This window comes from Bubalus kerabau, chromosome 9, assembly GCF_029407905.1.
Source record: "Bubalus kerabau isolate K-KA32 ecotype Philippines breed swamp buffalo chromosome 9, PCC_UOA_SB_1v2, whole genome shotgun sequence".
NCBI lineage: Eukaryota > Metazoa > Chordata > Mammalia > Artiodactyla > Bovidae > Bubalus > Bubalus kerabau.
In genome coordinates this window covers 35757417-35776870 of record NC_073632.1, presented here as the reverse complement: position 1 = coordinate 35776870, position 19454 = coordinate 35757417, and the positions used below count along the sequence as shown (strand labels likewise).

General features: G+C 38.5%; 1 protein-coding gene across 41 annotated transcripts in view; it reads right to left on the bottom strand.

The window, feature by feature from the left end:
* Window positions 1–19454, bottom strand: part of TRDN (triadin) — a 414851-nt gene that overhangs the window by 248189 nt on the left and 147208 nt on the right. The gene's annotated exons all lie outside the window — the stretch shown is intronic.

Genomic DNA, 19454 nt, shown 5'->3' with positions numbered 1-19454 from the left:
TCTACAAGTTTACCTTTGTGATATTTTTAAAATCAACTTCGTTATCGTCATACCACCTGAGGTCAAGCTTTACTTCCTCTCTTTGGACATACTTGTCCTTCCAGTTTCATTCTGTCTGAACCATCTTGCATAATGTTTCCAATTTTGTTTCTCTTTCTAGGTCCTTTCATGACAATCAAAGTGAACCACTGGCAGTTCCTTGTCTATGTCTGGGAAGCTGAGAGATTTGGTCTTACTTCTGAAGGCTTGAGGATTAGGCAGACCTGAGTTTAAATTCTCTGTCCACGCAGTGTGTGACCTGGACAAAACACTTGAACTCTCTGTGCCTCAGTTCTCTCATCTATTTATATAAAACAGGGATAATAAAACACTACACTCAAAGTTATATAAGGATTAAATAAGATTATTTTAAGAGCCTGTGCACTGAGTTGCTCAGTCATGTCTGATTTTTTGCGATATTTTGGACTATAGTCTGCCAGGTTCCTCTGTCCATGGGATTTTTCAAGACAAGAATATTGGAGTGGGTTGCCATTTCTTTCTCCAGGGAATCTTCCTGACCCAGGCATTTCCTGAGTCTCTGCATTGCAGGCAGATTCTTTACTGCTAAGCCAACAGGGAAGCCCATTTTAAGAACCCAGCAAAATTAAATACTCAGTAATTGATAGTCACAAAAGAACATTTCAAGATATTATGATTCTGTGCTTTAATTATTATCCCTTCAGCCTTAAATGTTTTTAGCCTTAAGTTGACATAGGCATATCCTACCCATTTTTCAAAGTGCATTTCAATTTTTACCTCTTCCACAAGATTTTCTCTGAACGTTCATACTAGAAGCACTATCCTTTTGCAGTAAACTTCCATAGTAAAAGAGAAAGCAAAAAAGCTTGGGAAAGGATATGTGCACATATTACTTTATCATTTTAAGAATCTTAAGAAATGAATTTTATAAAAAAAAATTCTCAAGACGAAAAGCTAAAAACAAACCAAAAAAACCCACAAGCAAAGTATTTAAATCCTGTTTTAATAGAAAGATGGTCCTCACCTTTCCATTCTCTCCATTGGTTCCCAGTGTATTATCTGGGTCCAGTGAAGCCAATCTTGGTTTTTTGGTTTCTTTTTTGGAGTTATTCTCACTATTCACAAAGACTAATATTCCATGCCTTATATTTATAGATCTTCCAAGGAACAAATAAAAATGAATTATTTTTAAATAATAAAACTCATTCTATCTTATAATTATCATGTGGCGCTACTGGTCAGTTTTAAAAATTCAGGACACATTATGGGATATTCCTGATCTTATTTTTATTATATCTTGAATAATTTCTATTTTGTAAACTTAGGAATTATTTCATCATTAATTATTCCCAACAATTTTTGTAAAAAGAAAAAAATATTAAGAAGATAGAATAATGATGGGATTGCCTAGAAGGATGATGTAATTGTAAAATAAATCATTATTTCATCATTCAGTTTTTTTCATTGTCTTGACTAAAGTTTTGTATCATCATTCAAGAAGTTACAAAACTCTGGAGAAATTGTTATGGTCCATAATTTTTAGCTTCATTTAATACAGTTTAGAATTCAGAGTTTTTATTTCCCACCCATTATTGCAAAGTGAAGAAGGCAATGGCATCTCACTCGAGTACTCTTGCCTGGAAAATCCCATGGACGGAGGAGCCTGGTGGGCTGCAGTCCATGGGGTTGCGAAGAGTCAGACACGACTGCGCGACTTCACTTTCACTTTTCACTGTCATGCATTGGAGAAGGAAATGGCAACCCACTCCAATGTTCTTGCCTGGAGAATCCCAGGGACCGGGGGAGCCTTCGTGGGCTGCTGTCTATGGGGTCGCACAGAGTCTGACACGACTGAAGTGACTTAGCATTGCAAAGAGAAGAATATTGACAAAGGAAGATATTTAAGTTATTGGGTGAATCAGAAGATGAATACAAAAAGACAGTTTGTAGTACATTAAACCTTAATGATTAGGATGAAATTGAAATTGACCATTCAAGTGAAATTTAAGACTATGTATCTTCACAAGAAAATGAATTTTCTCAAATTCAAGAATCAATGAGCAAACAACATATTCAAAAGGGGAATGTGGTATCCTCATCCAATTAGTTCTTCAGCTTGGACTTTATCATGCAACAGTTTGTGACTAGAATATAAAATATCTCATTTCATTGAAATGTTATGCTATAGTACTCTTTTGTGTTTTCATAAAATCTGTGTGTCAAAATTTATGCTTTTTTAAACCATACAAATGCGAAGGAATTCAGAAGGGTTAATAATGTATAAATATAAAGATTATTGGATTTATCATTCTAATTAATGCTTATAAATCTAAAAATAAAAATGTTTTTCAATTATGGAATCAAGATGAGATCTTTTCAACAAAATTATGAGCCAACAAAAATTTCAAAAATTCATTTGCTGCATCCTGATGATGCACATTCTGAAAGAATTTGAAGCAATAATATCCCAGAGTCTATTAAAGATGTTTGAAATGTGGAACTGGTATCTACAAGGTGGATACATTGTAAGTTTATGCATGATAGTTGATGAGCAGTTCAGTTCCTTTTGAAAGAAGTTTCCCATTTGGTGTGTGTACACCTTCAAAACCAGGGAATTGATGAAATAAACATTTAACTTTGATATGTTTAAGTTTTTAATCACAATTTTCACCATTCCTTTAATCTTACTTCTGCAAACAATTTTTAAATGATTTAAACTATTAAAAATATTAAGAGGTCCAGATGATAAGTGAAGATAACTATTTATTCCTAATATCCTGAGATTAACGTGTACATTTTCTGAACATCTATTGCATGTCTATCTAGTTATCCTCAGTTATAAAAATTATTTGTACTGTGTCTTATCTCTTTTCTGGATTATCAGCTTAGAGAGGGGATTCAACAATTGCTTTTTGAGTAAACATCAAAACTCCCAAAGCTTTTGCTTTGTAAAAATAATTAGATGTTTGGAACTAAAGTGAGTATATTTTTTAGGAGCAGGATTTTTTTAGAGAAGAGTACAGCAAGGCTAAATTTTACCTTGTCTTCTCCAATTGAGCTCTGAAATACATTAGATTAAACCATTAAATAACAGTGACTATAATGCAATTACATTTGACCTCTTCTCAGCAGGATCAAACCAAAAATGCAGTTAAGCACCACTGAAGTTCAAGAAAAGGATCTTAATAAAATGAGCATACTAACTTATTCCTTGAGGCTCTTTCTAGCTATGGTCTTAAAACCCACAGAATTGGAATATGGGCTGCCAAAGAATACCTTATTATAGTCAGAAAAGATTTTGGTAGGTGAATACCTTCAATTTTAAGAGAATAAATGACACTGAAAGTAAAATAAATTACCTTGACATAAATTCTTGACTCAAGCAAAAGTCAGACAGCAGCTGGAATTTCAATGGTGGGATAACTTCTAAGGGATAAACTTTAACTTGTATTGAACTTTAATCATAATGGCTACAGAGATGAAAAGTTGGAAAAAAGTGTTAAAATTACTAAGTGAAAGCACATTAACCCTGGTCCTTGTACAGGACATTTAAATTGATTTCTTTATCTATACTGAGTATAAAAGACTCTGTAAGCCACCTGATTTCTTACCCATAGAAATGTGTCTCTTGTTTAACTTGGTTGACTCTGTCCAGCAATGCATGCAATTTATTCGGCCCAAGTGGAAGTTGATTAAGAGGGAGAATGAAAATGCCTAGCAAGATCACGATACTTCTTTTAAAGAGTCTGCCTAAATAATGAAACTACCAGTAGGCTGTCACTTAAGAAAAATATGCTTAGCCACAAAATATGGAAGAGGAAATTGGAGTTACTGGCAAGTTGATAAAGGTTAATAAATCTAAAGGCTTCTATCTTGAACATCTGTACTATGGATTTCTAAAAACAATAAAAGCAAAAAGACAAAAGACACTGTAAATTGAGTCTCAGTCTGGCAACCAATGTCTGCCTTGACCAGTTTTAATAGTTCTCTTATAAGATTATTAATTTGTAAACATATATGTACTTCTATGTTCACTGCAGCACTATTTACAATAGCCAAGACATGAAAGCAGCTTAAGTATCCATCAGTAGATGAATGGATAAAGAAGATGTGGTAGATATATATATATATATATATATATATATACACATATATATATATATTTCAGTGGAATATTGTCTGGCCATTAAAAAGTATGAAATCTTTCCATTTGAGGCAAGATGGATGGTCCTGGAAGTTATTATACTTAAGCGAAATAAATCAGAAAGAAAAAACAAATACCACATGATCTCACATTTATGTAGAATATAAACAATAAAACAAATAAACAAACAAAATAAAACAGAAACAAATGCTTAGACACAGAGAACAAACTGGTGGGTGCCAGAGAGGAGCCGGTCAGGCAATGCACAAAATAGATGAAGGGGATTAAGAGGTAGAAACTCACAGCCATAAAATAAAAATCATGGGGATGTAATGTACACATAGTAAATATAGTCAATAGTTTTACAAAAGCTTTGTATGGTGATGGATGGTAACTGGATTTATTGTGGTTATTATTTCATAATAATATTTCATAAAAACATCAAATCACTATGCTGTAAATCTGAAACTAATATAGTAATACTCTACATTAATTATAACTGAATAAAAATTTTAAAATACAAAATAAATTGAAAAAAGAAAATGACAACTAGACTCTCTAGCCCTACAGGAAAAGTAGAGGTCATCGGCTTCAGGACAGTCCCCGTGGAAGGATGGGGTCTCTCTCTTTCTCTCTTCCTCTTCCCCTCCTTCCTCCCTAAAGAAGGTTAGGGGCTATTCAAAATGCATCTTATTACATCGAACATCTACACATTTAGGAAATGTCATGGTGGGGTTGTTAGATTACTGAAAGGCAGCAGCAAAAGTATTTATTTATATTTGATAGCAGTTTTATGCATCAGTAACTCCAAACTGGAAATAACCCAGATATCCAACAACAGGGAAATAACAAAAGTATTTCTTGAAGAAAGGAGCTTTTCAATGTCTAGAATATCCTAAAATTATACATTGTAGACATTTGTCTTCTGAAGTTGCTTAGTTTCAGCCTTAATAGCAAATACTAACTTTCTAGGTGTAAATAGAATTTTCTTAATTTTTCAACTTTTTGCTTCCCAGGTGGTGCAGATGGTAAAGAACCTGCCTGCGACGTGGGAGACCAGAGTTTTATCCCGGGGTCAGGAAGATCCCCTGTAGTAGAAAATGGCAACCCACACCAATATTCTTGCCTGGAGAATTCCTTGGACAGTATGATCGATGGGGTTGCAGAGAGTCGGATGTGACTGAGCGACTAACGCTTGCACCTTTACTTCATAGAGTGAGTTAGCGTAGAAGAATTTTAACTAAAACAACAGAGTGATCTGACCTTTACAGTTAAGATTACAGGACCAATTAAGATGGTCCCTGTAATTGAGGTGGGGATTGTTTCTCACTATAGGAGAGTGCATATTCACTGCAGAGAAAGAGCAATTCTGTTCATCTTTAGATAGCTAAAAAGATTTAAGACTATATTAGTTAGAGGCATTTTATTTGATGGGATAAAAAAGCAAAACGTGAGACTTCCATCAAGGCATTAGCACATTAACAAGGCTTTTCAAATTTGAGCTGTAATTTGGGCTACTTTGGAGGGTGGGACAATATTATACAAACAAACAAACAAAAAAAAACCACTTTCTCCCACAGGGAAAAATCAAGTTTTAGTTTTAAAAACTCATTACCAATAATTAATAACGAATTCTAACTAAACAATAACAGGTGTTCCACTAATCCCAAACAGAAACAGATGGAAGCACAAATGTTTTATAAATACTGGATACATGCAGAGCAATAAACTTGGCAGGAATTGTTTTATTCTGTAATTGTCAGTCAGAGTCAAAGTCTTATCACTTGTATTTTCTCTAAATTAAGATGCCCATATTAAATCTTGTTTTCCTTTCCTTATTTCTGAAAATGTGAGCCATATTTAGTGATTTCTCACTTCATCTTATGTACTTTATCACCAAAAAAGATAGTATTATTAATTTTCTTTCTGTACACTTATGAAGCTTTATATAATCTTTTATATGAAACAATGAGCATACCATACATGTTTCCATTCTCCAACTTCTTCCATTTCCAGATAAGAAATAGTGATTTACATATTCTTTAATTTCTTATACATTATAGCAATGAACTTTCAAACTCATGAAGGCAGGCAGATGAAATAAATTATGAAGGCAACTAGAAAGTCAATGAATGGTATTAAGAAATCTAATTCTATGGCACTTGGGATTTTTTTTTTTTTAAAGAGTTTGATTATTACACAGTGCTAGAGATTTGAACTCATGGCTATTTAGAGAATGTTTACTTATGACTTTAAAAGGGCTCCTCTGTATGGCTAATAGTATGGGGACTCAGAACAGATCTCTCAAGGTATGCCACTTTGGCATGTGGATTATTTTGAGCTAAAGGCAATCAAGATCCTACAGGCTAAGAGAAATTAGTGCCTCTCCCTTAACTAAATACAAGTATTTAAATTGGGGATTTTTCCCAGAAAAAGAGTTATTACAGGAGATAATTTTTATCTAAGTGTCCTCATCTGTATGGCAGGATAATCACCTAAGTACCTAAAACCTGATTTTTTTTTGTATTGTCCTGTGAAATCCTCTTGTCCTTGACAGCCCCAAGACCCCTGCCCTATTCCACAGCTCAGGGTGACAATATATATATATACTCATTTTACCTTTCTGTCTGTGAACCTCTTTGGTATGTGAGCTCTCTGAGCCGTGTGTGTAGTTGGGGGCGATTCCTGTGTGTGTGTGTGTGTGTGTGTGTGTGTGTGTGTGTGTATGTGTATAGCTGGGGGTGATTCCTGTAAATATGAAATTAAATTTGATTTTTCAGTGTTAATCTGTCTCATGTCAATGTTATTTTTACAACCTAGAAGAGGAAAGTTTTTTCCCTCCCAAACAGCTGGCTTAGTTAGTGAGATAAACTTTCCTGGCTGGACTCTGCTCCCTCCAAGGCTGCTGCAGCTGAGGGATCCTAGGACATCAGACAAATGGTAAGTGTTTTTTGGTCTTTTTTTCCTTAATAAAAATTTTAATTAGCAAGAGAAATTATTTGTAGAGCCGGTTCATTAGACTTAGTGACTGGAAAATCTGGCAGAGTACTCTTGGTTCCTTTGATCCATTTTTTCCCCAGAGATGGTCGCTGTTTTTTGTGTGTGGTTGTTGTTGTTATCTGTCTCTTTTGTCCTATTCTGTCCTGCGCGTTTGTTAGGCTTTATGACCTGTGAGAATAGTCTCTTGGGTATTTGCCCTCTAGAAGGTTGATGTAACTATCTGCACTTGCTCAGTCAGTCAAACAGACTGGGATTTACAGCAGCTGTAACCAGTTGGTCCTAAGTGCAGATGTCAACCATGGCTTTGACTAGCATCTCTTTGTCCAGGCATGCCCATTGTCAGGGGAGTTTATCATAAGGGTCCCAGTCTATAAGAAGCCTTTTTCATAACACCTTGTGAAAAGCTTTTTCACAGCACCTTTGTAGCTCTGTTAGTGCAGGCACTACATCATCCTTACTGCTTCTGCAACAAAGGTCCCTACTTTCTTAGACTATTTTGGGGAGTGAACTTTTTTGGGTCTTTTGAGGGCTGCATCTCTTTTTATTCTACTTTGGGGACACCTCTTGCACCTATGGTTAAGCCACAGAAAGTCTAACTGGTTTGAGTCACTATTATGATCCTATTTCCCAATTATGGGTCCTCTGAATTGGAAAAACTTCTAAATTGTTAAGTTTTTAGAGAGCTGTCAAACATGTTTTATTGGTACCTATGGAAAGACCAAATTAAAAAGTGGATACAAAGCAATATAATGGCTAGCCTTAAGAACTCCCCTAATTATAAAAAAAAAGTTTCAAGAAGCAGTCTCAGATTTCCCTTATGGGTCTCACAGATGCTAATAAAAACATTAGGTTAATTAACAAGATAATGAAAAGAGGCTTGCGGGGAGAGTCAAGGGACTCTTCCCAACAAGGTGAAATTTTTTAAAGGGTTATTAAGAAGTAAGGTAAATAAAGCAAGTATTGAAAGAGATGGAACAAAGAGAACTCAGAAAGAAAGAGTCTCGGGACTCATCCCTGCAAGGTGGACTCTTTAGATGGTTATTAAAAAAGGGATTGAAGCAGAAGAGATAGGACTGGACCCAAGGACAGCCTCCTCATTTTGGAGAAGGCAGTTTCTGGATAAGAACAGAGAAAGGGGGGCACCAAGCACCAAATGGCAAGAAGTCATAAAACTTAACAGTAATCAACTGGGGTCCTTGGGCAGACAAAGAAAAGCAGGAACCTCCAGCATGGCAGGAAACTACATTTGGGGGTGATAAGTGACCTGGAGGCAGACAAACAAAGGTGGGAAAGGGCAGGAATCTCTAGCATCCAATGTAATCTTTTGCTCATTATGCTCTCATTACAAAATTTATCATTACAGACACGTTCCCATCATGCACTGGTGCCAAGACACTCCTGACCAAGACTAAATAAAGATAAAAGTCCCTCCCTCCATCAGGAAGGTGGAGCTAGAATGAAAACCTGGGAATAAGACCACAAAATCCTCACTCCGAGGTGAATATTCCGCCCCTTCATTTCTACCCTCCACATAACCAGCTAGGCAAAGCTCAGGGCAGCTGCTCACCTTATAACTGTCTGCTCTCCCTTTGACAGCATCCTATCAAAAAAATCCTCACTTTGCTTTTTTGATTTCCCTGTCATCTCTGAATTCTTTCTGTGATGAGAGAAAGCTTACCCTCTGGTGAGAACGCCTTTGGTGAGAACAGGACAAGAATTTGGCTAAGCTTCCGCCTCCCTTGACCTCCAGAGGTGCTGCCTGATTTCCGCCGTTTTTCTCTCTGCTTTCTTACTTTACTGTCTGTGGCATTTTCAGACCTACTGCAGCAAGGCGTGGTATTGCGTTGAGCCATAAAAGCCACAGGACACTCACCACGAGAAATCTCCCGCAAGAGGGTGTGTCAGTCGTGAATAGAGAGAGGTCTGTCTACCGACCTCAAGGCGATTTCCACGGAGTTTCTGGCACACAGGTAAAACAAAACACAAAACCAGAAAACCGCCCTCTCCCCCGCGGCTGCCCTTACAGGGGCTGTTATTGGTCCACCCGTGCCTGACTATCCTCTCTGCCTCCCTACCTCACTCCATTCTTGCCGCTGCGCCTTACTCAGCTGGGAATGGCGAAAAAGAAACCTGCCAGGCATTTTGCAGCCTGACCGCTAAGATCTTGCATTTTTTACTGTACCTGGCACGTCAGGAAGTTTCCAGCCTGTCTCACTGGCATCTGGCGACGGGAACCACAGGAGCCTTGCCCTCTGGGTTTGCCTTATCCATCATTTGATTAACTGGCCTTATGTTCAACTGTGTGGAAATCTAAAGCAAGGCCTTACCTACGCTGTAAGACAATCTGCAGAGAGGCTCTGCCGCCTTCCCTTCTTGAGCTGCCTCGGGCCACAGGCGGCCTAGGTATCGGCAAGGTGCAGAGCTCCGCACTGCGCTGTGGGGCCCATCGTGGAGGGGCTGCGGCTAGGCAGTCATCATTTGCTGCCACAACGCGCCTCTCGGTGGTCCGCCCGCCCCCTAGCTGCCTGATCTTCCCTGCCACCAACACCCTCCTCTCCCGCCCCGCCCTTTGGGGTAAGGTGGCTTGGGCAGGGGTGGGTAGCGGAAATGGCCATGCCCAGGGGATACAAGCCCCAGTGGTAACCCATGCCCCCACTGCACTTGCCTCCTCAGGATTGATGGACTGGGAGAGTCCTCACAGGGCCCTCGAGACCTCTGTCACTTGTAAGTACAAATATAGTGCCTGGTGCTGCCCTACCCTGTCCTGGGCCACCTCACATAGCTTGCTGGAAAGAGGTTGGGTGGGTGGGGGGCGGAATTGAGGTCCAATGGCACTGCCCACAAAAAGGAAGGGAAAAGAGAAAGCTTTAAACCCCCTCCCTTAATGGCCAGTGCCTGTTTTCAGAAACTTGTGGCTCAGGCACTAAAGAATCTACCTGTCAATGCAGGAGACGCAGGAGGAGCAGGCTCTTGGTCGGGAAGATCCCCTGGAGAAGGAAATAGCAACCCACTGCAGTATTCTTGCCTGGGAAATCCCATGGAGAGAGGAACCTGGAGGGTTACAGTCCACCGGGTCTCAAAGAGTCAGACAGGATTGAGCAACTAAGACTTTCAACACCCTTTTAGATAAAATATGGCTCCCTGACTACATAGGTCCTAGAATGATGAGGATGTCCATTCCAGGGGAACATACCCTGAAACAGAAGGATTCATCATTGAACTTAGAATCTGTAGAGGAGCCTTCAGGAAAGTTGCGCATCCTGGGTACCACAGATTCCAAGAAGGACACAGGTCCCAGGATGCTGGGGCCAGCAGGACTGCCATGGGTTGGGGGGAGAGGATAGCTAACCCCCATATTGGCTAGGGTCGATTCACTAGATGGACGGGGAAGCCTGGAACCAGTCCTGTCTAAGGGAACCCCCATGGGACCTCCTAAGGCTAAGGCTAGTGCTCCTGTCTTATAGGAGCACTCTCGCCCTGAACGAGCTATGGGAAACACCTCCTCCATCCCCAAGGACTCACCTTTCAGGTGCATTCTGGGTCACTGGGAAAAGTTTTCTATAGACTTTTTAAAATGAAAAACACTCATTTTCGTTTGTAACACAGCCTTGCCCTGATATAAACTTGAGAACCATGAGACCTGGCCAGAGAATGGAAGCCTCAACTATAACAGTATCCTACAGTTAGATATTTTTGCAAAAGGCAGGGAAACCAGACAGAAGTTCATTACATTGAGGCTTTTATGGCCCGTAGAGAGAACCTGTACTATTCAAGTCCTGTGTTAGGGAACCTTGCCAGTTGGGACCTATTCAGGCTTCACAAATGCCTTCTTTAGTGGCACCCCTGGAGGAGCACAAGCTCCAGACCGACGACTCAAGTCCCAACTCTTTTGCTATCTTCAGCCCCTCTCCCACCCAATAAACCTTTTTACCTTTCTGTCCCATGCAGCAGAGAAGGCAATAGCACCCCACTCCATTACTCCTGCCTGGAAAATCCCATGGATGGAGGAGCCTGGTGGGCTACAGTCCATGGGGTCCCTAGAGTCAGACACGGCTGAGCGACTTCCCTTTCAATTTTCACTTTCATGCATTGGAGAAGGAAATGGCAACCCACTCCAGTGTTCTTGCCTGGAGAATCCCAGGGACGGGGGAGCCTGGTGGGCTGCCATCTATGGGGTCACACAGAGTCGGACACAACTGAAGCGACTTAGCAGCAGCAGTCCCATGCAGTCAGAGCTTCTTTGTCCCCTCCAGGAAGTAGCAGGTGGGCCTCAGGGAATTACCAGAGTCCACATCCATCTGAAGGGTCCTTCTTGTTGTTCACATCATCATAGCTCAGCTTACGAACATTCACCATCTGACACTATGAATGCCATTGCTAAAGGTACTGAGTCATTTGACTGTTGGATCTGTGCCCACAACCACACCTCCCCAGAGGACCTAAGTCTTTCAGGAGTCCCTGCCTCCTTGAGGAACCTGATGGAATTAACAGAAATGTATGCTGGGTTCTCATTTACCACCCTAATTTTCATTAATCACAGGTAAGTGACAGACACCAACCAGAGTGCTCATATCCAATATGTGGGGAATATCACTATCTGATGGAAGAATCTAGTCACTGAAATAAAGAAAACTGAAACTCACAATAAAAGCATAATAACAAGACAAGGCCAGAATAGAGATTAGATAATATTCTAGACTATTCTAACTATTATTATGCTTCTGTTGTGAGTTTCAGTTTTGAGAAAGCAAGGGAATTACAGAAAAACATCTACTTCTGCTTCATTGACTATGCTAAAGCCTTTGACTGCGGGGATAACAACATACTGTGGGAAATTCTTAAAGAGATGCACATACCAGACCAGTTTACCTATCTCCTGAGAAACCTATATGCAGGTAAAGAAGCAACAGTTAGAATTGGACATGGAAAAACTGACTGGTCCCAACTGGGAAAGGAGTATGACATGGCTGTATATTGTCTGTGTGCTTATTTAACTTATATCCAGAATACATCATGTGAAATGCCAGACTGGATGAATCACAAGCTGGAATCAAGATTGCTGGGAGAAATGATAGATTTTATTTGAGAAATAACATCTCAGATATACAGATGATACCATTCTAATGGCAGAAAATGAAGAGGAACTAAAGAGCCTCCTGATGAAGGTGAAAGAGGAGAGTGAAGAAGCTGGCTTAAAACTCAACATTCAGAAAACCTAAGATCATGGCATTTGGTCCCATCACTTCATGGCAAATAGAAGGGGAAAAGTGGAAGCAGTGACAGATTTTATTTTCTTGGGCTCCAAGATCACTGAGGATAGTGACTTCAGTCATGAAATTAAAAGATGCTTGCTCCTTGGAAGGAAAGCTATGACAAACCTACACTGTATTAAAAAGCAGACATGTCACTTTGCAGACAAAGGTCTGTATAGTCAAAGCCATTGTTTTTCCAGTAGTCATGTATGTATGTGAGAGTTGGATTATAAAGAAGGGTGAGAACTAAAGAATAAATGCTTTTAAATTGTGGTGCTGGAGAAGACTCTTGAGAGTCCCTTGGACAGGAAAGAGATCAAACCAGTTAATCCTAAAGGAAATCAACACTTAATATTCATTGGAAGGACTGATGCTGAAGCTGAAGCTCCAATGGAATCGGAATCCAATACTTTGGCCGCATGATGCAAACAGTCAACTCACTGGAAAAGACCCTGATGCTGGGAAAGACTGAAAGCAAAAGGAGAATAGGTGGCAGAAGATGAGATGGTTAGATAGTATCATCAACTCAATGGACATGAATTGGAGCAAACTCTGAGAAATAGTGGAGGACAGATGAGTCTGGCATGCTGTTGTCCATGGGATCACAAAGAGTTAGACGTGGCTTAGTGACTGAACAACAATAAAATGTTTAATATAACTAATAACTATACTCAAATATAGTCCCATTTCTCCCTATTAATAGCTGCTGTATTGAAACCGGAGGTGCTTCAGAAACCCCATGGCTTCAGAAAATTCCAATTTCAAATGATGATGCAGGAATTTCAACCTATCCTACCCGAAGCTGAGAACTATCCACATACACTGCACAAGGTTGCTGCCTCCTTCTGTTCCCCACTTTCCATCTCCAATACTGTAAACATCACCAATACCCCTATCTCTGACAGATACCAAGGAGATCTGCACCCAAAGGTAGAGACAATGCCCACACTCAGCTTGAAGCAGTTACAGGAGATGGACTATTGACCCTTTGCTCATTAAAAGATTTTGAGGGCTCAGACTCCTTGAAGGTGGAATGTTAGAGCAGGCAGAAAGCTAGATACAAACAGAGAATGGGGTATATGGGCCAAAGGGCAGGAAACCACACATCTCGTGAACAGCGCAGCTACTCAACTTATACTGTCTGTTATCTCTTTAAGAGTATAATATCCCTTAGATAAATCCTCGCTTTGCTTTCTTGACCTCCCTGTCTCATCTTTGAATTCTTTCTGCAATGAAACAAGAACCAACCTTCCAGTAACACTCATGTGTAGTCATTAGGCAAAAAGGCAAAGCCACTGAGGAATGGCATCAGCAACAAAACATAAATTAGACTTTGATTAAACTTGTGATATCTAAATAGGGAACCCTGATCATAAAACCCACAAAGCATGGCCAAGCATGCTCAATAAAAATGCTCAGGCTTCCTATGACCACTATACAACATTCCAGGTGTAGTACCTAACTGGTAAGGGAAAACTTAAGGGAAAATAGCTCTCAGCATGGGTGTGTGGTGGCTTCAGGAGTCCAGTGCACAAGAACCAAAGCTGATATAAGTAAATAAGATAATCACCTGGCTTTCACTTTCTTATCAATGAATGTGTGCTGTGCTTAATCGCTGTCATGTCCGATGCTTTGTGACCCCATGGACTATAGCCTGACAGGCTCCTCTATCCATGGGGATTCTCCAGACAAGAATACTGGAGTAGGTTGCCATGCCCTCCTCCAGGGGATCTTCCCAACCTGGGGATTGAACCTAGGTCTCCCACATTGCAGGCGGATTCCTTACCATCTGAGCCACCAGGGAAGCCCCATCAATGAATATTCTGCATCTAATAGAAAAAACTCATGACTATTCAAAGGCTAAGATGAAATAAAAAGGGTAATCAGAAAACCTGAGGGGCACTCCTCATTTGCAAGCACACCCACATCCTTTTCTGAGTGCATATTTTAGCTTCTTAATAAACAGCTTTCTTGTTTCTCTTTATGCCTCTCTGTGTGTGTGTGTTTTCCTTTGCATTCCTTGTCCAAAATTCTTTTTGGACAGGTAGAACAATATCCTGAACCTTTAATAAGGCCATCAGCATCAGGATGAATAAAACAGACATTGATATGTTTACCATAAAGGTTTTCATATAGCTACCAAAGGCTGGGTGGGCTTGAATGTCCCCCTTTTCATCCAGCAACGTTAAAGAAATCCAGACAGGTTCATCTGTTTATCCCAGTTTGGAGAAATTTAAAAAGCTGAAAGGCAGAGATTACTGTGAGAAATCTGATCAACAATCACTAGGGGCAACCAGCCAGTTAATCAAATTAAAGATTGACAAAGGAACCAGGATTCCTTGGCTTAACCCCTCACTGGGGGCCCAAAGCCTTCTGCAGAAAGATGACTCAAATGGTCTGGGGATAGAAAATAGAAGTTTCCAGGAAACCCTTGATATGGGAACCCCATGAACTGGTACCAATACCCACTGGTAAAGCCTCTGACTTGGGCTATAATTAGATTGAAAGGATACAGAAATGTAAGAGTTGATAAGATTATAAAAATATGAATGTTTAAACAAGCTTTATGTAAAGAAGTAATGGCAACGTTACCTGGATGTTATATGGGAATAGATATTATGTCTGGCTGGGACAACTTCCCCTACCCAGTACTGTAGAACTAAAATTTATTCATGAAATCCTAATGGAGGCTATAATTAGTAACATAAGAGTTAATGGAATTAAGATAAAAATTTATAAGAGAACTGATAAATCTGAACAGGCTTTATATATCGTTATTGTATCTCTTTCTCTTGACTGTATAATGGGGATGGACATTGTATCTCACTGGGGAATGTTTCCTTTAACTCGTTTTGTAAAACAGAAAGCGCATAAATCTGCCCTTCAAGCAATATTAATTGAACATGCCAACAAAACTGCCTGAGAAGAACATATAAATATTTTTATTTAAAACAAAGTTAGAAGTCTGCCTGACATAAAGAAGCAAATTGAGGATGATGTAGTTCGACGGTTGATCAGCCTTTGATCTTACAAATCTTTGCAAAATTGGAAATTCAGTTCTAGAGGAAATTCACATTCCACCCATTTCTCTTCATAGATCTCCTTAGCTCCCCTGCAAAAGTCTTGTAATCTCTGTAGGAACTTGTATCTAGACCATCTCCAAATCTTAATACTCAATTGTTTAAAAAATAGAACGGGCTTTTAAAATATGAATTGCTATATAAGCACCCTTGTCCAAAATTATTGTTCAAAAAATGTTTTAATGAAAATCATAAGGTCTCTTTTTCATTTCCATCTATATGTATGTACATTACAGACATGGTATTTTTCTACTTCTGAATAGTATTTACTAAACTTAATTATAAAAGAGTTCAATTTAACTGGCTTAAACACAAACAAGCATAGCAAAAACCAGCACAACATTGTAAAGCAATTACTTTCTAATTAAAAATAAAAATTAAAACAAACACTATACAAATTAAGTATGTTTTCAAAGATACAGTAGAAACTAACTCAAATGTTTTTCAGGTTCACAGCAGCTACTATAATTTTTGGTAAATAAAAGTTTAAGTTTGTAATTTAATTAATACATACATGTCTTTAGAGTTATCAGCATTAAGCATCATATTATACATTTGTTATACTATTATACTAAATTTGTCAGAAAAACAATGTAAGATGATGATTGATCTATATGATCAATCACTGTTCTTACTGTACTTATATACATAATTGGGCCAAATTTATTGAAATGACTTACTTTGCAAAGAGAGTAGTCTTAATTTGGCAATATTTGATAGATATGAGAATGATTTTTACAGAGAAAAATTATGTTTCAGTAATATACTTTTGTGGGTATTAGATTCTACTACTGTCCATTGTCTTTTGAGGTTTTGTTTTCTACCTATAAACTTGACTCCTGAATTCTTCCAGTTTTCACCAATATTTGGCAACAGTTCTCCAAATTAAGTTTTCCAACTTTTCTTCCACTCTTTTGACTTGAAATCATTGAGAACGAAAACTGCCCATTTTCCAAAGACATGCACACTAAAGTTGGACAACTTGATATAAACTTCAGAGAAATCACCATAACAGCTCATATACAGATAATCTTCATGCCTGTTGCTAGGGCCAATCAGAAAGATCACTAGATATATTCAAACTGCAAACCTGAAAAATCCATCAGATTGTCACTGCCTGTCCCTGCTCCCTCTTAAAATGCTTCAAGTTGGACATCTAGAAACTTTCTCAACTGGAGTTGGAGTTCAGAAACTGAGTACAGTCTACTCCAATTACTAACCATTACTTTTCTTTTGTTTCCACATAAATGTCTCTTATTAAAAACCTGACTGCTTGCACCATAGGCCTAACTTTGGGAGCCCACCTGTTATCAGTGCCTCATGGAACAGGATACAACTTTAACCAAGATGACCTATTTTCAATACTGAGACTGGTTCAGAGAGATACAGCAATCTACCAACTCAAATTCTGAACTGGGAAACTTCCTGGGGAAGTTCCAAAGAAGGGAACCCTGGGGATTCAGTACAGACCTCTTCAAGATGTGCCACTTTGACTTGTGGATTATTTTGAGCAAGGACAACAGAGATCCTACAACCTCAAGAGAAACTACTTCCCCTCCCGTAACTATCTACAAGGAATTAAACTGGAGGGTTTTCACAGGAAAAAGAAAACTTATTACCAAAATTTTATCTAGGTGGCCCCATCTGTATGTCAGGGCAAACATTGAACTGCCTAATATCTACTCTTTTTAATATTGTCTTGTGAATTACTCTCCTGTCCTTCAGAGCCTTGGGTGCCTATTTCATTTCTTAGTTCAGGATAGCAATATATACTTCATTGTAGACTTCCTATGTTTATGAAATTAAATTTGATTTTCTCCTTTTGATCTCTCTCATGTCAATTCAATTGTTATAGCAGCTAGAAGAGCCTAGGACAGTAAAGGAAAGTTTCCTTCCTCCCCAACAACAACAAAATTCTCCTTAACTCAAGAAGAGACGGTTTTACTGCTCCTTCTGATCTTAACACATTGTTGAATTTTCAGAGAGACACAAATGGCATTGTGATTACAAAACTGTTAACATCTCTCACTGACTGGATACCCCACAGTTATCTGCTTCTTGTGATTTTCTTAGAAATTGTGTTTTATAATCAATTAGTAGCTCCTACAAATAATTTCAATGGAATAAAGAACACATTTTCTTCAGATGATGGTACTTAAAAACTCATACTCGTCAACAGTGTAGATTCATTTTGTGTGTAAGTAAATAGCTAACTGATATCTTCAAGATTCAGTCTCTTAAAAAAGCAAAGTATAGTAAAGTTTCTTAAACTATCACAGCTGAATAAAATGGGCAACAGTCTACTGCTTAAAGATTGAGTTAATGGTTTAGAGACAGAGACTTGTCAATGTTGATATGTTCCCTTTATGTGGAATGCTTGCCCAGACAGGCTGGGGTGAAATAAATGTATTATAGAAAAAAGTACTTTGTTGTGCATCTATTAGATGTTCTACCAACAACTTTGTAAGTTTGTTACGTAATCCTAATTTTAAATATATGAGCCTTGAAGATCAAATGAAGTTCAACAATTTGCTGATAAAAAGGAATGGAGTCAAGAATGATATCTCTACTTGTGTCCAAAGCTCTCTCTTTTCACTATATTAAACTACTTTCCTCAATATTTCTAATTTTATTATGATATTATCACATATGTTAACACTACTCATTTTTACAAAATAAGTAATTGTATTTTTCAGTATTTTTTCGTTTCAGTTTCTAACCCAATAAGAAAGTGAAAAAAGGATACGAAAATAAAAAAGGAAGTGAAGAAGGACATTAACTTGAATAAGGTACTAAAATTAACTATATTCCTGAGAGCTTAAGTTCTCATGATCTTCTAATGTTCAAGGACCTAGATGTTTCATATATATTTTTTTTAGGTATAACATGCCTGTTTGTCCTTATATGCATGAATTATAATTGTACATTTTAGAAAGATTTCTATAAAAATAGTGAAGAAAACAAAATGCAGTTTGCTTTAAACAATCAGCCTTAATTATTCTAATGTAAATTAGTTCCTTCCTTAACAATGCCATCTTCCTAGAAATGTTTCCCCAAACATGAACATAGTACTGTCAGTTTTTAAATCTGAAAAGACAGAGTACAAGCAATTAAGTCACTAATTCTTAATTAAGATGTTAGTAAAGAATCCCTTGGGGCTTCCCAGGTGGCTCAGTGGTAAAGAATCCACCTGCCAGTGCAGGAGCTGGGGGTTCAATTCCTGGGTTGGGAAGATCCCCTGGAGAAGAGAATAGCTACCTACTCCAGTATTCTTGCCTGGAGAATCCCATGCACAGAGGAGCCTGGTGGCCTATAGTCCTTGGGATAGCAAAGAGTGTGAGAGGACTGAGCGACTAGTACTTTAATACCATTGTAGGATATACTATGGGGTTTCCCTCGGGGCTCAGTGATGAAGAATCCGTCTGCAGTGTAGCAGATGTGGGCTCGATCCGTGGGTCAGGAAGATGCCTTGGATAAAGAAATGGTAACCCACTCCAGTATTCGTATCTGGAAAATTCTATGGACCGAGGAGCCTGGCAGGCTATAGTCTACAAGGTCATAAAAGAGTCAGACACAACATAGTGACTAACCAACAGCAACAAAGAATTCCTCTGTATACTCTGGGCAACATTTAAAGACAGGAGAGATGATAGATACATTCCTTTAGGTAAAAAGACTTCCCCATTGCTGACTATTAACTCCAAGGTTGACTGTCTCCATCAATAGTAGTTCTCTGAAGTGGTTAACTAAGGTCATTTGCAAGTGAGAAAATCAAAAAGTTTTGAAAAAAAGATTCAATATTTGAAATATGATGGATTTTAATATTTATTCTGTTCAAGTCTAAAAAAAAGAATGCTTTCATTGTCACAGGTCTTTTATTCTAAGTTTACTGAGACTAAGATGATTCAACCCTTCACTTGAAGATATTATTGGAGATATTAGCATTTTTTTGTACATAAA